Genomic DNA, 21512 nt, shown 5'->3' with positions numbered 1-21512 from the left:
TGCATAAAGTGGTTTTCGTAGTTCGAATTTGGGAATTTTTTATATGAACTACAAGAAAGTTCCGGAGAACAGAAAAAGTGCATGTGGTGGGATCAACTGGGCGCTATTTATTATGTGCTACTCAAAAGCATTTGGACAGAGCATTGCATGAAAAGCGGACGCAATATGAAGATCTTCATGGCATTGTATTTTTGCTTCATGACAATGCAAGACTTCATGCTTCGAAAGTTGTAAAAGTTTTTTTTTATAATCGCTGCGAAAAAGCTATTTTTTATCAACCATTGTTCCACACGCTTCCAATTTGCTCCATTCCATTGCGCATAACTTGTCAGGTCAGTTTCAAAAACTACGACACCACCAAAAATTGGATCGATTTATTTGTCGAATCTGAGGAAAAGTAATTTTTCATACGTGGTATCCTAGTCTTAGTGGTGGTATATAACAATGGACTATACTTTGAAAAATGGTACTGCAGTGATACTCTCACTAAAAATCATGAAACTTCAATAATTTATTTGAACGCATGATATATTATAAATAGATTTATATAACGACATTTATATAGGTATTTTATGTGATGTATGTTATAAATATTCTGGTTTCATTTATCATAAAGCCGTTTATTTAAATTTTACTGACACCGACTTCAGTTACTACAGTCTGGCCCTTGTTTCTGTGATTTTTATTGTCGACCCCGTAAACTATTGAAAATAACATTTAAGGTGTAGAAATGTGCAGGATCGCATAGTGTTTTCTGAAAAGTAGAGAAAAAATGCTATAAAATCAAATACTATTGAACAGTGGCAGCCCTTTCCTACCTATATATAACTCTAATCGCAAAACATCGTCATTGCGCCATATATTCTGTATGGAAGGATGAAAAGAAAGTGCACAATACCCAATCTTTGAGAGAATATGGAGAGATTATTTCTTATTCATAAATGTTTATACTTTAAACTGTAATCCTTCACTTATCTGAAAATTAAAAAAAAAATACAGTGCAGGAAAAAAATAAATTTATTTTTTGGATTTCTGCCACCTTGGCATCACTGTGCGGTGGTGCAGTGATGTCAATTATAATAATATATAATAATAATAATAATAATAATAATAATAATAATAATAATAATAATAATAATAATAATAATAATAATAATAATAATAATAAACAGAGCATGAGCATGAGCATGAGTAAGTCTAGGTTTGACTAGGTCATTGCATGGCTAGTATTATAATCCTTTTGACACTAAGAATCTTTCCAGGTCGAGGCTTGATCATACGACAACTGGCTTGTAAAACCAGTGCCCTATGCAATGAGCCGACAACCTAGGGAATCCATCAAATCAAGCCATGTAGTTTCCCTTGAAGCCAAAGGACATCGAACGGTGAGATTCTTCCCTAACCTCATATGTGGAATCGATTGCACATTATTTGGAATAAGCTGCTTCGACCGGGCGAACCCAGCTCTGGTGACGCATACAGACGATAATTGATGCGTTTTAACAGAGCATTGCAGGAAAAATAGCCGCGTTATGAAGATCGTTACGAAAAAGTAGTTTTGCATCTCAAAATGCAAGACACAATATTTTAAAAGTTTTTTTTATTGCGTAAACATTGTTTATATAGTGAAAAAATAGGTCCAAACACAAGACATCAAAAACAACCGAATCTATGAAGAGACCCTGTTGGACTTTTACTAGCTTCAGTATATGATTATCCATGAACGGAGACACATCGAGTGAGCAGGCTTCCACCTACGTCAGTGGAACTACATCCGGCATTGTTCAACTGGTGCTTCAATCAATGGCGAATATGAGGTTTCACTCCTCAAGACTAAACGCAGAAAATCAAGAACTAGTTCTTGTGTGAGCATATCTGCTGTTGGACATTCGCAGTTTCGCTTTAAAACAAAAGCGATTGCGTCATCCAGCTGCTGGTCGTTTGCATTGGGGAAAACTTGCATCTGGTTGCTTCGCGTTCGAGAAAAAATGTTCGTAAAGTGTTTAATATCGTGGAGAATACCACAATTTGGCACTTCTGAATTCCAGAAATGAAGCATTTTGATAGTTTCTTCCACTGATATATGAAAATCCGACATCAAAATCATATATGTTGTTATTTTTGAATCCGTTCGAACCGCTTTCTGGAAAAATGTTCAAACGAATTCGCGTAAAGAGTAAAATTTACTTTAGTACTTTATGTCGTGTTCGTTTTTAAATTGCACTACACTGATGTAGCGAAAGCTACACTGAAACCGTACGTTTTTACCAATTGCACTACACCAGTGCTACACTTTTTCTGCACCGATACCACTGGTGTAGCACTCATCAAAAGTTTGGTGTAGCTCTGTGCAATGGAATCTTTTTTTGTAGTCAATGGTTACTGTTTATGGTTTTGTCATTTTTGTTCGTTTATTGATGCCTCAACGAAAACGCCATTAGTATTGAATTGATCCTCACGGTTTTGTTGCTGAACGAACGGAAAAAGCGGAGCCTTCTGCGCCAGGAAAAAACGAACGATTTTGATCTTTTGCTCTACTATGTCTATCGTTCGCTCCGTTTACAGTGCGGCTTTCGCTTCTAACAAGTGCGGAAAATTTATCAATGTTTGAACACAACGGAGGGAATACATATCACAATCGACAGTTCTGAAGGCCATATACGGTAGTGTTATAATAATCCGCAATAACAGTCAAATAGTTTAGTTCCTAACCATTTTCAGAGTCTCCACAAAGAATCAAGCGAAGAGTTCATTAGATTTCCTCATATACATTAATTTGATTTTATAAAATCGATTTTCCATAAGACCAAGTGTCATCTCTAATCCATACAACATCCAACTCCATGAGTGACGCGAATCGGTTCCGAATTCAAAGCATTTCACTAAAAACTAATGAGATTTTATTTGAAATGGATGGTTTATTGATTAGTAGAACAATGTACCAAAACGAATGTGCATTTTTAAAGTGCTTTGCCCCTTATCGACAGCAGTCCTACGTCAATCTCGCGGTTATGTCTCTAACATTACGTACTGCAAGTTTTTTTTTTGTGTAAACACTGCAATAAACAGTTCGGCTCTATCCGCCATAGTCACCTGACATTGTTCCATCCGATGACCATTTGAGCTTGAGCTTGAGCGATCACCCCTGGTTGCTACTCCGTTACTGATCGGGATTAGCTGAAATTGTACAGGGAGTTTCTAGATGATCCGACCTGGGACTGGTAAATCATCCTTCAATGTACATCTTCTGGTAATCCCAGAATTCATTGATCAGTACCGGCGCCGGCCAGGCCCGAACGTAGATCGTCTTAGGAATGGGAAGGGATGTTAGTCCAACACTTGTTGTTACTAGAGGCCGTATATACTACTGCGCACTCCACAAGTGTCACAGGAGAAGGATATATGTTAGTAAAAATTTCAGTATTGGTATTATTCGCGTGCGAATTCAAGGTTTCAAGATGCTCGGATGCACCACTAAACTTACTGAATCCCGAGTGAACGTTTCAACAATATCCTATATTAAAGTCCCGGGAAGTCTTGATTCACAGCTCTTATTCAAGGAAACTAAATCAAAATTTACACTACTATCGCGTAAAGAATAAAAACTTCCCTATTTTTCATGAATGAAATTACGTGATACAAAATAAACGAGTAAATAGGATTTAGACAAAATAGTTGATTCATTGCATTGACATATTCTAAACAGTTGTTATAAAATCATTTTAAATCACCAATAAAAGTCAACAGATTTCACGTTTGTTTCTTTATTATTTCCGTATTATTATTTTAATTATTTATTTAAATTATTAATTGGTTATATTGGTTGATCTGGGCAGCCGGCTACCGAGAAAAATATTAATTTATTGTTTGAAATATTAATATCAAGTGCTTTTACTATGTATTCAATATATCGATATATGTTATCTCTGTTATTAACTTTGTTATATCAACGGATTTGCGCAATAGTTGATTTTTATCATTCATTTATAATCCTGAAAGACAATCAATAACATGGAAGAAGAAAATATTCCAAATAAAACTTTTCTCCGAAGCTAAACGGATATTGATAGGTTGAATGAAGAGATAATTTAGTAAAATAGAGTAATCAGAAGTGAAACATTGAAAATATCTGATAACTGAAAGGAAAAAGAAACTCCTGCAATTGTTGCCTTTTACGACATGGAAGTAGGAACCCAGTGGATCTATTCTTGGTTCATTTTTTTCCGCCGGATTCCACACGGCATCTAGGCTAGTACTGTCCGGAGAGAGCTAATAGGTACTATCAATCTTCTAGTGGGTCCAGCCCCTGTTCCATCCGATGACCATTTGATTCGATTAATGGAGCTCAATTTGAATTCAGTTATAGTAAGCTCATTACGTAACATTCAAATCAAATTAATGTTCGTGGTCATTCCACGATAGCAACTGGATGCGGACAGGTTGGTTCATGCATTTGGTTTCGATAAATGAAAAAATATTAATTGCATGTTCACTAAGTAGGTGTTCATTTAAAAATACCGATAAAATCATTACTTTCTGTATTTTAATGATTGGACAGCTGGACGTTAAATATGTTACAAGATGTCTCCGAAGAATGGATTTAAATTTCTGGCAATCGAACGATCAAAAAGTGTCTGGAGCTTGCAGTGACGTTCGTAATCTCAATTCGAAGTAATTATCTCACTTTGTTTGTCGATCCTATCAATGTTCGAAGCCAAAAAAAAGTTATACCCAGCTTTAATTAAATGTAAACCAAGGCACCTGCTGAACCCGTCAGCGTAAAACAAACAATTAAGATAATCTTAGCGTCTTGGCGAGTCTAGAGGACTCCCGAAAGCTCCCCAGGAGGCCCCTGCTGAGTGTGTGACTTTATTCCGAAGATTTTATTATGTCGACGAAGGGAAGATACATTTTCCCGTTTTTGGGTTCCCGCTAATATATCGCCGCATCACCGGCCGCTGTCTGATTTCGGTCTCCGTTGGCTTGGCATCAGCCGAAGCGAAAAGTTCCCACCACCCCAAGTCAGACTGTAACTCTGCTGACCACGGCATCCAGTCGATATAGGCACCTGGGCCACACGAGACCACATACCACTGCTGCCGTTGGCGCAGACAGAAGTTATAAAATTGAAATTTTGCTGTTAACATATTTTAAAATTTTTATTGATCTGCCATCGCGTTCGTTTTTCTTGCCTTCTCAAAGACTCGCGCGGCGTTCTGTGTCTCTCACCTAAATAACAAATGACGGAGTCCAGTGAATGGAGTCACTTCGGGAGTGTTGTTTCTCGACTCCGATACACCTAGAAACTAGATCTCATCGCGCGAAACCGACTTTCGACCGAAACGATTATTCATCTTTTTTTTTGTCCGTGCTTCGTTAGTATGTAGTTTTCGGCGCTCTTTTCCAGTCATTTGCCTTTTCGCTTTCCGCATCGCGCTTCCAGCTAGTTCAGATCGTTTCAACCTTTTGTTTGAACATAAATTCGGTGTGTTTTGTTTATATAAATTTAAATTCCTCCACACGTCGTCGCTACACTGACTACCAGGGTTCAGTCACACCAGGAGTCGCGATTTATGTGGATGTCTTTCAGCAGTGGGAAATGTACGGCTTCTTCGTTCACTTTGCAGAAATAACCTCGCCAGTCGCAGTACAAACCCTGGCTGCACCCGCGGATGATCTTCCACGGCGGGGTGCCGCCCTCCACGCGTGAATGTTTATTCATTTTAATGACAAATTTTATGCTTTCCCGCCCGCAGCTCGACTGGTTGAGCAGCCACAGTTAGTTCAAAGTCGATGTGTAAAATAGTTCCTTAGTTGGAATTTTCTTCATTGCCTTTTCTTCTGCATCAGCCAACCCAACAAGCGGCAAATTGATCTAATTTCTAGCAGTCTCTCTCATAGCTGGCTACATTTCCGGTGCAGTTCCATCGCACACGGCTGGGTGAAGAGCAACAGGTACCACCTACTGGTTTTGGAGCCGTGTTGTTGTTACGTTGTTGTTGATGTTTCCCCGGGTTACGTCCGGATTCTAACAACGATTCTGGCACGTCGATTTCAGCTCTGGACCCACCGCAGTCACTGGAAAACTGGGATTACGAGTAGTGAAGTAAAAAAAAAAGAAACGCTCTTAGGTTATATTACTCGATTTATGATGTGCACTTCCGAAACATTACCATATTATCTATCTAGAAAAGACAACCAATGATGCTAATGAGAGAAGAAAGTACAAAAATACAGAAACTTTTCGAACAAAAACCCTTTTAAACTCAGTTCAGTGACTTCAAAGTGCCATTCCATGTACTGTTCCGTGGCACCACTCATCAAGCGTACATATTTCGTATTATTTGAACATCCTGAGGTAGTCTCCCGTGCTCACAAAGAACACGACACGTGCAAGGGGAAAAAGCCGTCTCGCTAACGAATATCGTGTAAATTTTTCAACATTAATTATGAAAGTGCAAAAACAAAGCAACAAATTAACACTTACACCGTTTCGTTAATCTTATAAAACCAGCAGCTGGAACCGGTACTGCACACAAGAATAGCGACTTGTGACTCCAAAACTGCTGGGACAGATAGTCCAGACGGGCACTAGGCTGCAAAGAAACGGGCAATAGGCATATCTGCCAGACAAGTGGCCAGCTTCGCCAGTGAACGAGGGGGATTAATTAATTTGCATACGTCGAGCGAATTTTAACGTGCGACTGACTTTGAGTCCCATAATTATAATTGAAGATGGCATGTTGTCGGAAGCGACTGCATTCCCTCAGGTGTCGCGACATCAGGTTGTTGCTCCAGACTACTCTAGTTGACGGATATCCTAACGGTGTTATACTTTTTATTACTCCGATTACGCACCAGTCGTCGTTTGTGCACAATTGTTCAGCCACCCAACCGAGTGTCAGTGGCATGCTCTACACGGCAGTTTTTTTTTAAATTTTATGCAAATTAAAATTTAAAACCTTTAAACAAATTCTCGCACAGTAGCAACATCTTTGATCTTGTGCGAAGTTTTGAAAAATTAACAAGTATTACACTAAAAAATATATGACCCTTATTACCGTTCTCACTTCCACTTTCACATTCACTTCACTTGCATGTCACTTCACTTTTTTTACTATTTATTGGAATATGAGTTAAAATTAAATTATTAAATGGGGTGTTCAGCCACAAGTTGTGACTTTTCAGCCCTATTATATACATGTTTTGGTTATTACCATGAGGACATCATTTGCTTCCGCAATTCTGAGATTTTTGTGTAGGGAAAAGGAACTTATATACTAACTTACTAACTAAAACAGAGAGCGAATCGATTCAATTAAAGATTGCATCGATTTTTGTCGGAATTTGCTTATAATATTATGTGACATTTCATCTAATGGTTCTATATTTGTGAGTCTGTGTAACTCATTTGTACTGAACCAGGGAGGACGCTTCAAAATCATTTTCAGAAATTTATTCTGAATCCTTTGAAGCGTTTCTTCCTGGTGGAACAACAACTTGACCAAATTGGTACTGCATAAAACATGGTTGGTCTGAAAATTTGTTTATAAATTACCAATTTGTTTTTTAGACAGAGCTTAGAATTTCTGTTTATAAGAGGAATTAAACATTTAATATATTTATTACACTTTGCCTGAATTCCTTCAATGTGATCCTTGAAAGTTAGTTTTTTGTCATACGTTAAACCTAAGTATTTAGCTTGATCAGACCATGTCAATTCCAAGCCATTGAATTTGAGAATGTGATTATTGTTTAGTTTAAGAAAAGCAGCTCTTGGCTTATGAGGAAAGATAATTAATTGCGTTTTCGCTGCATTTGGTTCATTTTTCCATTTTGACAGATAATCACTGGAAATATTTAAACTTCTTTGTAGGCGACAGCAGATCACTCTAAGATTTCTGCCTGTGGCTAACAGACTTGTGTCGTCACAGAATAGCGATTTCTGACCACCAACGGGTAGATTTGGAAGAATCTATACAAGATTGGAGCTACGCTCGAACCCTGCGGAACACCTGCTCGTACAGGTAGCAATTCTGATTTACAATTCTGATAGCTAACCTGAAGAATACGTTCAATTAAATAATTTTGAATCATTTTGATCAAATAAATAGGAAACTGGAAATCAGACATTTTTGCTATTAAACCTTTGTGCCAAACACTGTCGAATTCTTTTTCTATGTCTAGAAGAGCAACTCCAGTGGATAACCCAGAAGATTTATTTGCTTTTATCATGTTCGTTACTCTGACAAGTTGATGAGTAGTTGGATGTTCATGACGAAATCAAAACTGCTCTTATAAAAAAATTGAATTCTCATTTATATGAGACATCATTCTCAACAAGATATTTTTTTCAAAAAGTTTACTGATAGAAGAAAGTAAGCTAATTGGTCGATAATTCAATGTTTCTGCTGGATTTTTATCAGGTTTGAGGATAGGAATTACTTTAGCGTTTTTTCATCTTGTTGGGAAGTAAGCTAATGAAAAACATCGGAAAGATTTTTAATAAGAATATTAAAAATTCCTTCATTGCCACGAGCCTTCATGTTTTTAAGTTTCCTAATAATTGACTTAATTTCATCAACATTCGTCTCAATAATGTCATCTTGTAATAACACCTGAATTGAAATATGATCATATTTCAGTTAGACTTCATTTTCAATAGGACTCACAGCGTTCAAATTAAAATTGTGTACACTCTCAAACTGCTGAGCAAGTTTTTGAGCTTTTTCGCCATTTGTAAAAAGTATTTGATTTCCTTCCTTGAGAGCAGGAATTGGTTTCTGAGGTTTCTTAAGAACCTTAGAAAGTTTCCAGAAGGGTTTAGAATATGGTTTAATTTGTTCAACTTCATTAGCGAAATTTTCATTTCGCAAAAGAGTAAATTTGTGTTTAATTTCTTTTTGTAAATCCCTAACTATGTTTTTCATAGTAGGATCACGAGAACGTGGATATTGTCGTCGACGAACATTCTTCAACCAAATGAGCAGTTGAAGATTGTCATCGATGATAGGAGAATTTAATTTAGTTTGAGCTTTGGGAACTCAAAGAGCTTTCGATAATGCAATGATTCAAATCATCAATTGCTGTGTCGATGTCCGTCGAATTTTCTAAAATAGTTTCATGATCCACAATTGTTCAAACTCGCTCGAAGCATTGTTTTGACGTGAATACATATACTTCACTATGGGGCGCCTTTTTAAACTCGCCCAATAGAAGAATGGATAGAAGTCAATCGAGAATACCTTGAGTTATAGTAAACGCAACATCGAAATACGATCAGCAATTTATGATTATGTTTTATATTAATGTGGGATAGCACGCTCGCTCGCCTTTCTCGTAGCACGCTCGCTCGCCTTTCTCGTACCCGCGACGACGGTTTCGGGGTAATCAGACACATATCAGTTCCGATGTTCTACTGGACGAGTATAGAAGGTAAATTACGTTCTAAAAGAGATCATTTCTTCGTGTGCTTTACACAGAACTGAATTTCGTGTTAAGAACCTGTCACCAACAGCAGTAAAAATTGGCACAACCCGAATAAAAAGTGATAGCAAACCTATATCAAGGTAATAGCTCATTTCACTACCATTGCTTATTTAGGCATTATTTTATTATTTTTATAATAGTTTGTTTTGCTATTATTCCGCAGTTTAGAGATAATATTATTTATGTAGGTATAAGACCGATGTTTCTAAAAAATTGTTCGAGAAGTTTTCGAAATTTTTAGTGAATTTAGAAATAAAAAGTTAATTTTTGTGTGATTTGGATTATAAAATGTACAAACTTAGTGAAATGATTATTTATCTTTTCTTTACGTTTCGTCTTAGACTCGTCAGTGCAGAGCAGTTCAAATTGAACTACTTAGTGCAAACTTAAACAGTTCAACTGGAACCGCTAAGCAGACTATTTGAGTTATCTATCGTTTTATTTGATTGTGTTATTCACAATAGAAATATACTTTTCGAAACCTCAATCATGTTTCCTCAAAGATAATTCAAATACATTTCAAGTTGAGTCACTGTATTCTACATTTCAGTTTAACTGTGCTATTGTTTTGGTGTTGGAAATACCTCATTCAGATATTACTCTGTTCATGCGGATGTGAAATTAATGTGTTCTATTTAGTTATATTAGCTCTTAGGTCAACCTCACGAACATCACGTTAAGATCTTTTGCTAGTCGGAGATAAGGGCGTAATAAGGTATGCTCTAACTATTTTCTTCTGTTCGGGAAGTCGTGCGCTCATTCGAATTTCGGACGTCGTAACGAGCAGTCACCTTCAAACAGCAGCAGTAACAACAGATTCAATCTAATAATATCAGTAATCGCTTCCAGCTTCTGAATACTAATTCTGGATTCGGAAACTAAATATTAGATTGGATTCTGGTACTGAATTCCAAAACTGAATCCTGGTCCACCACAATTCTGAACTTAACGGATTTGCGCCTTAGTTGATTTTTATCATTCATTTTATAATCCTGAAAGACAATCAATAACATGGAAGAAGAAAACATTCCAAATAAAACTTTTCTCCGAAGTTAGACGGAAAATGATAGGTTGAATGAAAAGATAATTTAGTAAAATAGAGTAATCAGAGGTGAAACATTGAAAATATCTGATAACTGAAAGGGAAAAGAAACTCCTGCAATTGTCGCCTTTTACGACATGGAATCAGGAACCCAATGGATCTATTCTTGGTTCATTTTTTCCGCCGGATTCCACACGGCATCTATGCTGGTACTGTCCAGAGAGAGCTAATAGGTACTATCAATCTCCTAGTGGACCCCAGCCCCTCAAATTGAAAAAAAAACTAATGCCTTTGTACAATAACGAGTTTTGCGATCTGGCTGATAAAAAAGTTTGGTGTTCTCGCATCAGACGTAGTTCTAGTATTGAAACTATGCAAGTCACTTCCTCTTTCAATCCGATTTCACAAATATCGAGGCAGCATTCCATTTAAAATTTAGAAAATGAACACCTTTGTTAAATAATATACTCTCTGTTTCACTGAAAGCCATTGTAATGCATTCAATAGAATATTAAAGGAAGTATATCTATTACATTTCAAAATCAATCGCATGACCTTATTTTGCAATCGCTGTAGTCTCAATATTTGCGTGTTGTTACCAAGGAACAGAACCGATGAGCAGATGTCAATGTGGGGAGAGTTTATTGATTTATATAGGAGAATTTTACTACTGGTCGATAAATCATTTTTTAGGCGGCATAATACACCGTACTTTTTGGCAACCTTCTTGATGACCTTGTTAACGTGAGATTTGAATGTTAGCTTTTCATCAATTATGACTCCAAGATACTTTAACTCTCTAATGCGAACAATAATTTGTCCATCAATTTCAATATTGACTTCATGTTCAGTGCTTAAAAAAGAGACAATCATATATTTAGTTTTTGCGAAATTCAGTTTCAATTGTTTGAATTCTAATCACTGAGCCAGAGAATTCCCTTGCTCCTAAAAAAGAAAAAAAAGAAAAAATAAATAAATAAAATGTAAGTCTTCGTTCAAATGTGCAACCGCTTCAGCCATATCCTTAGCTGTAATGAACAGAACAGTATCGTCAGCAAATAAATTTATTTCACAAAACCGTAAAACTCGCTTCATGTCATTTATGTACATTATGAAAAAATCGATCCTAAAACACACTGTGGCACACCAAGTGAATTACCCTGGAAACTAGATACAACATCGTTGAAAACAGTTCTCTGGGTTCTATCAAATAAATAGCTTTCAAACCAATTATATGCTACTCCTTCGATACCAAAGCGTTGTAGTGTTTGTAACAGTACAGGTCTAGAAATTGTTTCGAAAGCGCGTTTGAGATCCAAAAACACTGTAAAATCAGTCTCTTTAATCTCGATTTTCTCCTTCCATTTTGCTAAAACCACGTTCAAAGCGGTTTCGCAAGAGTGACTTTTCCGATATCTCGATTGTTCCGGTATAAGAAAACCGTTAGAGTTTAAATAATTAATCAGCTGATGTTTAACAACAAGTTAGAAATTTTTTCCAACGTGTGCAACGTGGTACTCCTCGGCTTTATCCGTTCCAGTAACCTTGGGATTCTTTCCAAACCTTTGGTACATGTCCTGTGTATAACGATCCATTTACCAAGTCCAGCAGATCGTGACCGACAACATGAAAGTAATCTTGTATCACTTTTGAGTTAACATTGTCGATACCAGCCGATTTTTTAAAATTAAAACAAATGTCTTTCAATTGTTCAAAAGTGATTGGCTAATTTCGACAGTGTTATTTCAACAGGTTCACCAACCAAATCAATACTTTGATTGATCTGCTGTACACTTTTTATGAAATAACTGTTTAATTTTTCTGGTATCACTTTCTCTGAGTGTTTTTCTATAGCATTCAATGTTAAGGTTTTTGCTGAGCTTTGTGTAGGTTTTAGTAATTGTTTAAGAATTTCCCATAACTCCTTGCTGTTTTTCTGATTTTGATCGATCTTCCTCTGAATATATTCACATCTAGTCTTCTTCAGGGCCCGTGAAAAGGTGTTTCGTGCATTGGTATAAGCACGCCAGTGACTTCCATTGTTAGTTCTACAGAACCTCTTGTACTGTTTATCCCTCTCTCGTTTTAATCGTAAGAGTTCCATTGAGTACCAGCTACTCGAGCTGTTCAAACTAACGTACTTTTTAGTTACTAATTTATTAGTTATTAATACGTCCGTAAGAATAGATGCCCAGCGATCCAACTTTCCAGTCAACTGCGTACACTACAAGCTTCTTGACACAAGTCGAGACATGGCTTGCTTTGAAAATTTTTTCTAACATTTAATTTTCACTGTATTTTTCCCATCTCTAGGGGTACTCGCTATGGAAATTGCTATTGTCTCATGATCTGAAATCTTGCAAACAGTTTTCACACAAGAATAAACTTCGTCAAAATTGGAATATACGTTATCTATTAAAGTTCTGCTATGCCTCGAAATTACCTGTAAATTCATTCACAGTTTGTTTGAAACTGAAGAAATCTGCTAACTGTTTCAAGTGATTCGAACTTTGAGCACTGAGCCAATCAACGTTGAAATCTCCCGCAATTATATTTATTTTACTAAATGTACAAAAAATTCCCACCAGTTTTCTAAAATTTCCAGAAACTCGCGATCGCTTGAACTATGGGGAATGTTCAATACAACTCCATAGTTTCTCATCTACTTGCCTCTCTCAACTGATATACCCAAAAAAACAGTTATTTCCAACTACTTCGTTTGATTGAATGCTGAATTTAATCGATTCTCTGGCGTAAATGGCCACTCCACCCGTGTGTCTGGAATGTGACAAGCAAAAAGCAACAGTGTAACCCGGAATACTGAACTGATCGAAAGCATTAGAATCAACTATATGTGTTTCTGAGAGCAAAACTAACAAAGGACAGTTATTCTTCACAAGATGCCGCAATGCGACAAAATTAGTAGATGAACCGGCAATATTTAAGTACAATATTTCCGATAATCCTCCTTTCGTTAGTTCATATTTCAAAAATTTCCTTGCATCATTGCTCGTTTGTGACGACTCGATCGGTTTTATCACAATAACCGGGCGAGTCTTACGATTTTTAATGCTAACTTTTCTAATCTTCGATTTCCAAGATAAAATATCTGTGTTTGAAATTCCCTTTTTAGCAAAAACTTCATTATTTTTATCGTCATTATCATTGTCAACAAGCATCGTTTCTTCATCATTATTTGATCATATTTTCGTTTTCGGCAGGGATTTAGCCAGACTCCGAATGAGTTTTCCTCTCAACAATAATTTTTTTTCTGTTCTTTACAGCCATATTATTTGAAATCGGTAAACTTTTCAAATCTTCCAACTTTGTGGCAACACTGTTTTCCAAGCATGTCATCTTTCTCTCGAAAGATTCATTGGAAGACCTGATCAGTCTCTCGATTCCACTCTCTATTGCGATATTAATCTGTTTTCGATGCTCACCCGCACACCAGCGAAACGATTCAGAAATGGATGTTAGTTTCATATTGCTAAAGAACGAATGAACATCACCCTTATCGAAAATACTAGATACCACGTTACCTTCTAAGCATTCTGCACATTACACAATAGCGCCAGTAAATCCGCTCCCCGATTAACAATAGCTCGGGTAAGGCCATAACAGCGCTGGTGAAATACATTCTCACAAACCAAACATTTAATTCCTACATCCGATATGGCTATGTTCTCCCCACACTTCTTGCATTCCCCCATGCTTCATGAACAAACCAAGCGGCCAAACACACACAACAGGGAAAAAATTCAAAGAACAAAAAACGGTGAAAAAACATTACAAAAATCATTCAATAAATTACGGAACGATGCCACTTTGTTTAGGCGAACGTCAAACAGTAATTTCGCCACTTTCGTCAATACAAATAGAAGCATGCACAGAACACACTACTTATCTGTATTCAACACAATTCAAGCACTAATTCAGCACACAATTTTTTCACGTATAGGAAATTATTTCACACAGTTTTTGACAATTTGATTCTGCACTAAAGACGCACAAGTTATCATGTTAACCACGATGCTAGGTTTTCTGCGTGGTTTTTCATAACATGTGAAACGCTATGAAAGTGATGTATACAAAATGGTCGTCTCTGTTAGAGAAAGTCATGATAATGGTTTTGAAAACACGATCAGTTAGACATTTTTCGTGATTCATTTTCGACTAATTGTCTAATTGATACTATCGATATCGACTTGAATCGATTCGTCGAAATATTTTCCAGCAGTAAGTGTAATGCAACGAAAATCTGTTCTTAATTTCTTGAGCTGTAGATGTTCAAAACCTGACCACTTTTTTCACGGTTTCATTAAATGAAGCCGTAGTTCTACATCAAAAATCAAGTACATATTTTTATCACACTCGCAATCACAATTACAAACACAAACATTCTACCTTCTAACATTTGTGTATAAACAATCATAGCATTTGAAATACAACTGTAACATATAATGTCAAACGCCCAAACAAGTTTTAAGTATGCACTTCAGAAAAATTGAATTGATGCCAATGACAATATTAACATCATCATGTTATCAATCAAGTTAGATTGGTGTCAGAAAATTCCATTTATTGTAATCTAAATAAGTAACAAACTGAAAATGGTTAAAACATCGATTGAAACTAACTTTCTATTGATTATGCGAACGGAAAATATCATCCTGGCTGCTGTCGTAAATCCACCATCAGACGCTATTGATTTTAGAGCGGAGGAAATCCGGAGACTACTCGCTTCAATTTAAGACGTGTGTCGTTGCTTGATGCAACTGACGTTTGGCTTCGTCTGAACTACCATGCACAAGAAAAAAAATCCAGTAGAAATGCGCGTTCATGTTCTGAACCGTTCAGACAGGGGAAAACGAGACACAACTGTCTACGTCAGCTAATTATAGAACTAATTAGTCCCAAAGTATTAACCCGCTGCCAATAGATATTGAAAATGAACATTTCATTATGTCTAACGAATGCCACTGGTTGGAAACAGCGCAATACATATGATTTCTCTGATCGGCTTCAGTTTAGTGGTTGCTTTCAATCACGGATTAGTACCGTGTGCTATTCGAAATTTGAATAAATCTGTCATGTTCTCATTCATTTCACAGTATTTATGTCTAATCACGCCGCAACGGTTGGCATGTTTTTTATGTACATTGCAGGCGTATTCCTTCGAAGGTGCGACTATGAATTCGCCAACCCAGATTTTGAAAATTTGACGCATACAACAATTAATTTTCAATGTGACTAGACTAAGTTTTTTCAATTTCAACCGTTAAATGTTACAATATTCAACTGTTCTCTCATTTAGCTCAGTTGTATTTCTACAAAATTTGAATCAAAACCATGTATCTGTACCGGAGCTGACTTTGTAGAGGAAAATATAATTAAACGAGCTGGTGGTGGACCTGTCATACAAACGACCGTGGGGACGTCAACTACAATTGAATGTCTGGAACATTGCTAGAGCTTGCCAGAATGCACAAAATAGATGCCAAAATCTCGTCAATCGAAAACGGTCCGACACGATGTCGCCTCTCTGTGTTCTATGATCTTTATTGACTTCCTTTGAACTCCTACGCATCGTCCTACATAGACACGTAAAGATCAAAATCTCATCATTCATTCAATACCGCTCATTCGTCACTTCGCTTTCATCATCACATCACTTCGGTTCAACACCCACGCGTCTGAGTGATATAGGTAAATTAGTTCTAGTTTTGCTTTTTAAAGTTCCGCTTGTCTCTGTTTGAGCTCAGTTTGAGAAACTTGATACTGCATTCGAGGTTAATTGAAGCTGTTAGAAATGGTTGCAGAGCTCCAATTACGTTATGAAACTAATTTACGTTGAAAGATTCACTTCATTCGAAAGCATTCGAATGCAAAAAATACTCCAATGGAAAATCAGCTCTTAATCAATGAAACCTATCTTATTCACCTACCTTTTTTATCGATCCTCATGCTTTCTGCATCAATATTCGTTATTGTTCGAAAATTGCGATTAGAGAGAATAGTAATCGATTGCAGTATTCAAACAAATAAGAAAACAAATCTAGATATACTTTTGAATGTATTAAAACATCTTTAAATTTTCGTATTTTTTCGAATATATTCGATGTTATGATATTGAAATTTTACGGTGGCTACAATTCAAGGCAGTTTTTTATTCAATAGTAACATATTTGAAGGCACATTGCTTAAGCTCTAAGATGCCAAGGGCATTTTCTTATTTTAATTAATAACTAACTTAAAACTAGGATATTATCATTAGGGTAGTGGCGAATTCCGGTCGCAATGGTCGATTCTGGCAGATTCCGTCTGCAGCTGGCGATCGGCAATGGTCGGTGGATTAAATATGACACTAGTGTCTTGCAGATGACGATTATACGTTTCAATGGGTCCGCGGGACCCCAGGTCACAGAGACCAAGTGGGTGGCCCGCATGTTGGTCATCGACTGGAGCAGTTTTCTCGTGGGCGATGATGTTGCCTAAGAGAATGAAAGAAGTATAGAGAAGTAATTTTGTGGAAAACGGGGTGAAAAAGGGGGTATGAGATCGAATGTCTAAAAACGATAAAGATCTAATTAGTTGACATCGAGATGGTGGAGAAACGGAGAAAGGGGGAACGAAGAAGTTAGTGACAGCAAAAAGATCTTGTTATTTTCTACAGAGATGGTGGACAGGCGAGGGATTTGAAGAATCGGGTGAATGTTAGTCTCGAACCTGTAGGTGAAGATTATTCTTAGCCTCGACAAGAGAGAGGATACTACGGATTACACTTGCATATTAATGTGTTTAAGGTACTGGTATATGAGAAGCATATATAAACTATCCCGACTCGCCAACACATCCCCAACCAGAACATTGGACGGTCTACCTCGGGCCCTAAGGGATTCCAGTAGCTCCGACCTGACGTCGCGATACTCTACGCACGACCACACGACATGCTCGATGTCCTGATAACCGTCGCCACAGGTGCAGAGACTGCTCTCCGCGAGCCCAACACGCCGGAGATGTGCGTTGAAAGTGTAGTGATTTGACATGAGCCGCGACATAACACGAATGAAATCGCGACTCACGTTCATCCCCCTGAACCAAGGTTTCGTCGATACCCTAGAGATAATGGAGTGTAGCCGTCGTCCCAGTTCGTCATTGCTCCATGAAGTTTGCCAACTTTCGAGAGTTTTCTGACGAGAGATGCTGAAAAATTCATTGAAGCATATTGGTCTTTCATAAATATCACCTTCTAATGCGCCCACCTTAGCCAATGAGTCTGTCTTTTCATTGCCCGGAATTGAACAATGCGAAGGGACCCAAACTAACGATATCGAACAAGACCGTCCAGATAAAGCTCTCAAGTGTTCCCATATTTTCCCCAGAAAATAGGAGGGATACTTTCCTGGCTTCATTGACCGGAGAGCTTCTATTGAACTTAGACTGTCCGAATTGAAGGCAGTTATAATCGGTTGAGTTATAAAATGTATGGTTTATTACATATAAAATGTATGGTTTATTACATATTGTAGCCATCGAGGTTTGTCAAACCTGTCACGAAAATACAAATTAAATTGCCTTCTTAAAACTATCCAGAACAAGTTTTTGTAATAATTGAATGACTGCTTTTTGATTATGAATTAAATTACTAAATTGACCGTCTTAAACAACATGCACAAATATGTTTCCCTCACATCAGCCTATTAAAATACTCATTGTTCATACCCATACCTAATTAGTGCCTGTTCCTAGTGTTAACATATAAGCCCACTGCATTCAATCGTTGAAAATATTCCATATTTCGGTTTTGCGTGAAACGCTTTGTGCGATGATTTGTTCAGTTAATGCCGTTGAAATTTCGCTCGCTTTGTTTTGGTACTGAATTTCACCTCAATGCTCGTTCCTACAAAACATTTTAGAAAACTACTATTTTGAGTTATTCGTGGCTGTATCATACTACTGAAAATTTTAGCATACATTCCTGAACATATTTCGGATAGTATGAACTAACTCAAAAAAGTGTTTTTCTTAGTTTTAGTCACACGACGAAAGAAGCATAAAGTAATCGAGAAATGGTTTAGGTAGAATATCATAAAAAATAAGAATGAAACAATTATGGAAAAGCATATTCCCCCAGTCTGTGATTAGCTACCACATCAATTCAACAATTTCTACAAGAACGCTGTGCATGTAATCAGGAGGATACCCTGTTTGTATTTGGCACAAATATCTAAACTAATGTTGAAGTCAGGAACAGCCAGAAACATGTTTTAATTCCTAGTTTCGGAACTTTACTTTCATGAACTTCCATCATTAAGTCTCTTGTTGCTTTATGATCTCTTTGCTCTACGTTAAGGGCAGGATAACGGATTTAATTTCCGTTAACAGCTTTACCACTGTGAAGACATATTTTCCCTCCGATTTGAACTCCATCTCTTAAAGTTCTAATTTCCTTGACGAAATTCTTGAAAATAGGCACATGTTAGTATAGCCTTTGCTTCAAATTGCACCATTAACAGTTCGGCTGAAAAGTTCGTATCGTTTAATAGAAACACACATTTTTTTGCCAAAATTCGTTTTCATTATTCAACATAATTGCCATCAGAGGCGATACAGCGATTATAGCGATCTTCCAACTTTTCGATACCATTTTTGTAGTACGATTTGTCCTTTGCCACAAAATAGGCCTCACTTTCAACGATTACCTCTTCATTGCTTCTAAATTTTTTACCAGCGAGCATTCTCTTGAGGTCTGAAAACAGGAAAAAGTCACTGGGGGCCAAATCTGGAGAATACGGTGGATGAGGGAGCAATTCGTTCAATTTCAGCATGGTTTTCATCGACTTGTGACACGATGCACGTCTTGATGAAACAAAACTTTTTTCTTCTTCAAATGAGGCCGTTTTTTTGAAATTTCGTCCTTCAAACGCTCTAATAACGCTATATAATAGTCACTGTTGATGGTTTTTCCCTTTTCAAGGTAGTCGATGGAAATTATACCATGCGAATCCCAAAAAAAAAGACGCCATAACCTTACCGGCCGATTGTTGAGTCTTTCCACGCTTTGGGTTCGGTTCATCGCGTGCAGTCCACTCAGCTGACTGTCGATTGGACTCTGGAGTGAAGTGATGGAGCCATGTTTCGTCCATTGTTATATATCGACGAAAAAAATCGGTTTTATTTCGATATAACAGCTCCAAATACTGCTCAGAATTATCAATTCGTTGTTGTTTTTGATCGATTGTGAGCTCACGCGGCATCCATTTTGCACAAAGCTTTCTCATATCCAAATATTCGTGAATAATATGTCCAACACGTTCCTTTGATATCTTTAGGGTGTCAGCTATCCCGATCAACTTCACTTTACGGTCAATGAAAATCCTTTTGTGAATGTTTTTCACGTTTTCATCGGTAACAGCCTCTTTTGGACGTCCACTGCGTTCATCGTCTTCGGTGCTCATATGACCAGTACGAAATTTTGCAAACCACTTACGAATTGTTGCTTCGCCCGGTGCAGAGTCTGGATAACACTCATGAAGCCATTTTTTGGTATCGGCGGTACTTTTTTTCATCAAAAAGTAATGTTTCATCAACCCACGAAATTCCTTTTTTTCCATTTTTTTCACAATAACAAAAGTAGCTTCAATCAAAATGCTATATCTCAGCTGTCAAATTTATACACGTATCTTTTGAAGGTTGGTACTAACTGAAAATGGTATGGATTTAATTCTAGTGGCGCCATCTCATAGAAACGATACGAATTTTTCAGCCGATCTGTTATGTTATGAATGTTGAGTCGGTACCGAGGTATCGGTAGATTATTTATTGCAATGAAAATTGGATATCAAGGCTTGTTTACTGTCCATCGGTACGCAGTTGTTTCATTAATGTTCACATTCATTCACATTTTCCCCAGGACTACTATCGGATATGTTTTCAGATTTAATTTTTAGTTGATAATCTTGAATTTATGTTATCAATTTTATTACTGTTTTCATCAGCTGCTTTTCTAGTCAGATTTCAACGAAAAACTAACTGAGTCGTAGCCTTGAATTGGGTATACAGCTTGTAGTTACAAAGGTAATGAACCGTGATCTATTTATTTATTGTTTTTTATTAATTGTTTATTTGGAGCAGGGAAAAACCCGGTAAAATTAGTTTCAGTAAAACCTGCTCTTCTTTTGCATTAATAGATTAGAATCATCGATATGATACATTTTACTTAGCGCTTAAAAGATACTTTGTAATCAATAAAATGGAATGAGTTTCCATATATTAAACAATCGACAAATTAGTACGAAATTAAATTACCCACAAATATGAACGTTTCTACAACAAATAAACTAATGTAGTGGCCATTCTAGATAACGTAGTACCACCACCGCAGGTTTTACCGGATACAACAGAATTAGTAAAGTAAATTTTTCTTCACATGCCAAGATCGAAGAAGCATTGCATTGGTCCATCAGCACAACTTTTGCAGCGGTGAACTTAATTAGGCTTTCTACATCCTTGCAGCAAATCATTGAAAGTAGGAGAGAACTGTCTAGAATAAAAAATCACTGGGGTATTTCGTGATGACAACAAATATCATATTTCATTCGGCTAAAGTACGATTCACACGTTGTATTAGGTGACCGTTACCGGCAAAGAATGGCAATGGAGAGGAGCTGTTTGTAACACTTATTTACTCGCTGTGTCAATCTCAGGGAATGTTTTTTCGTTCGGAACGTGTATTCGTTTCAATAACGAAAGCCTTAAACTAATTTAAAAACAGACTTCAACGTTGACGGAAGTTGACTGATCGTCTGTATCGTACTTAGAACTGTTTCATGGTAGGTGTTTCGTGATGAAAACAAATACATTTCAAAACAATGACTTGGCGTTTGTGGTTGTAAATGTACTGCCAGAAAGCCTAATACGTAAGTAGCATTTATTTACTATTACTATCCATCTGTCATCTGTGACGTGTTTATCGAGA

The sequence above is a fragment of the Malaya genurostris genome, chromosome 3, assembly GCF_030247185.1.
Source record: "Malaya genurostris strain Urasoe2022 chromosome 3, Malgen_1.1, whole genome shotgun sequence".
In the NCBI taxonomy this organism is placed as follows: domain Eukaryota; kingdom Metazoa; phylum Arthropoda; class Insecta; order Diptera; family Culicidae; genus Malaya; species Malaya genurostris.
The sequence above is the reverse complement of the archived record's forward strand: the minus strand, read 5'-3'. Positions refer to the sequence as shown.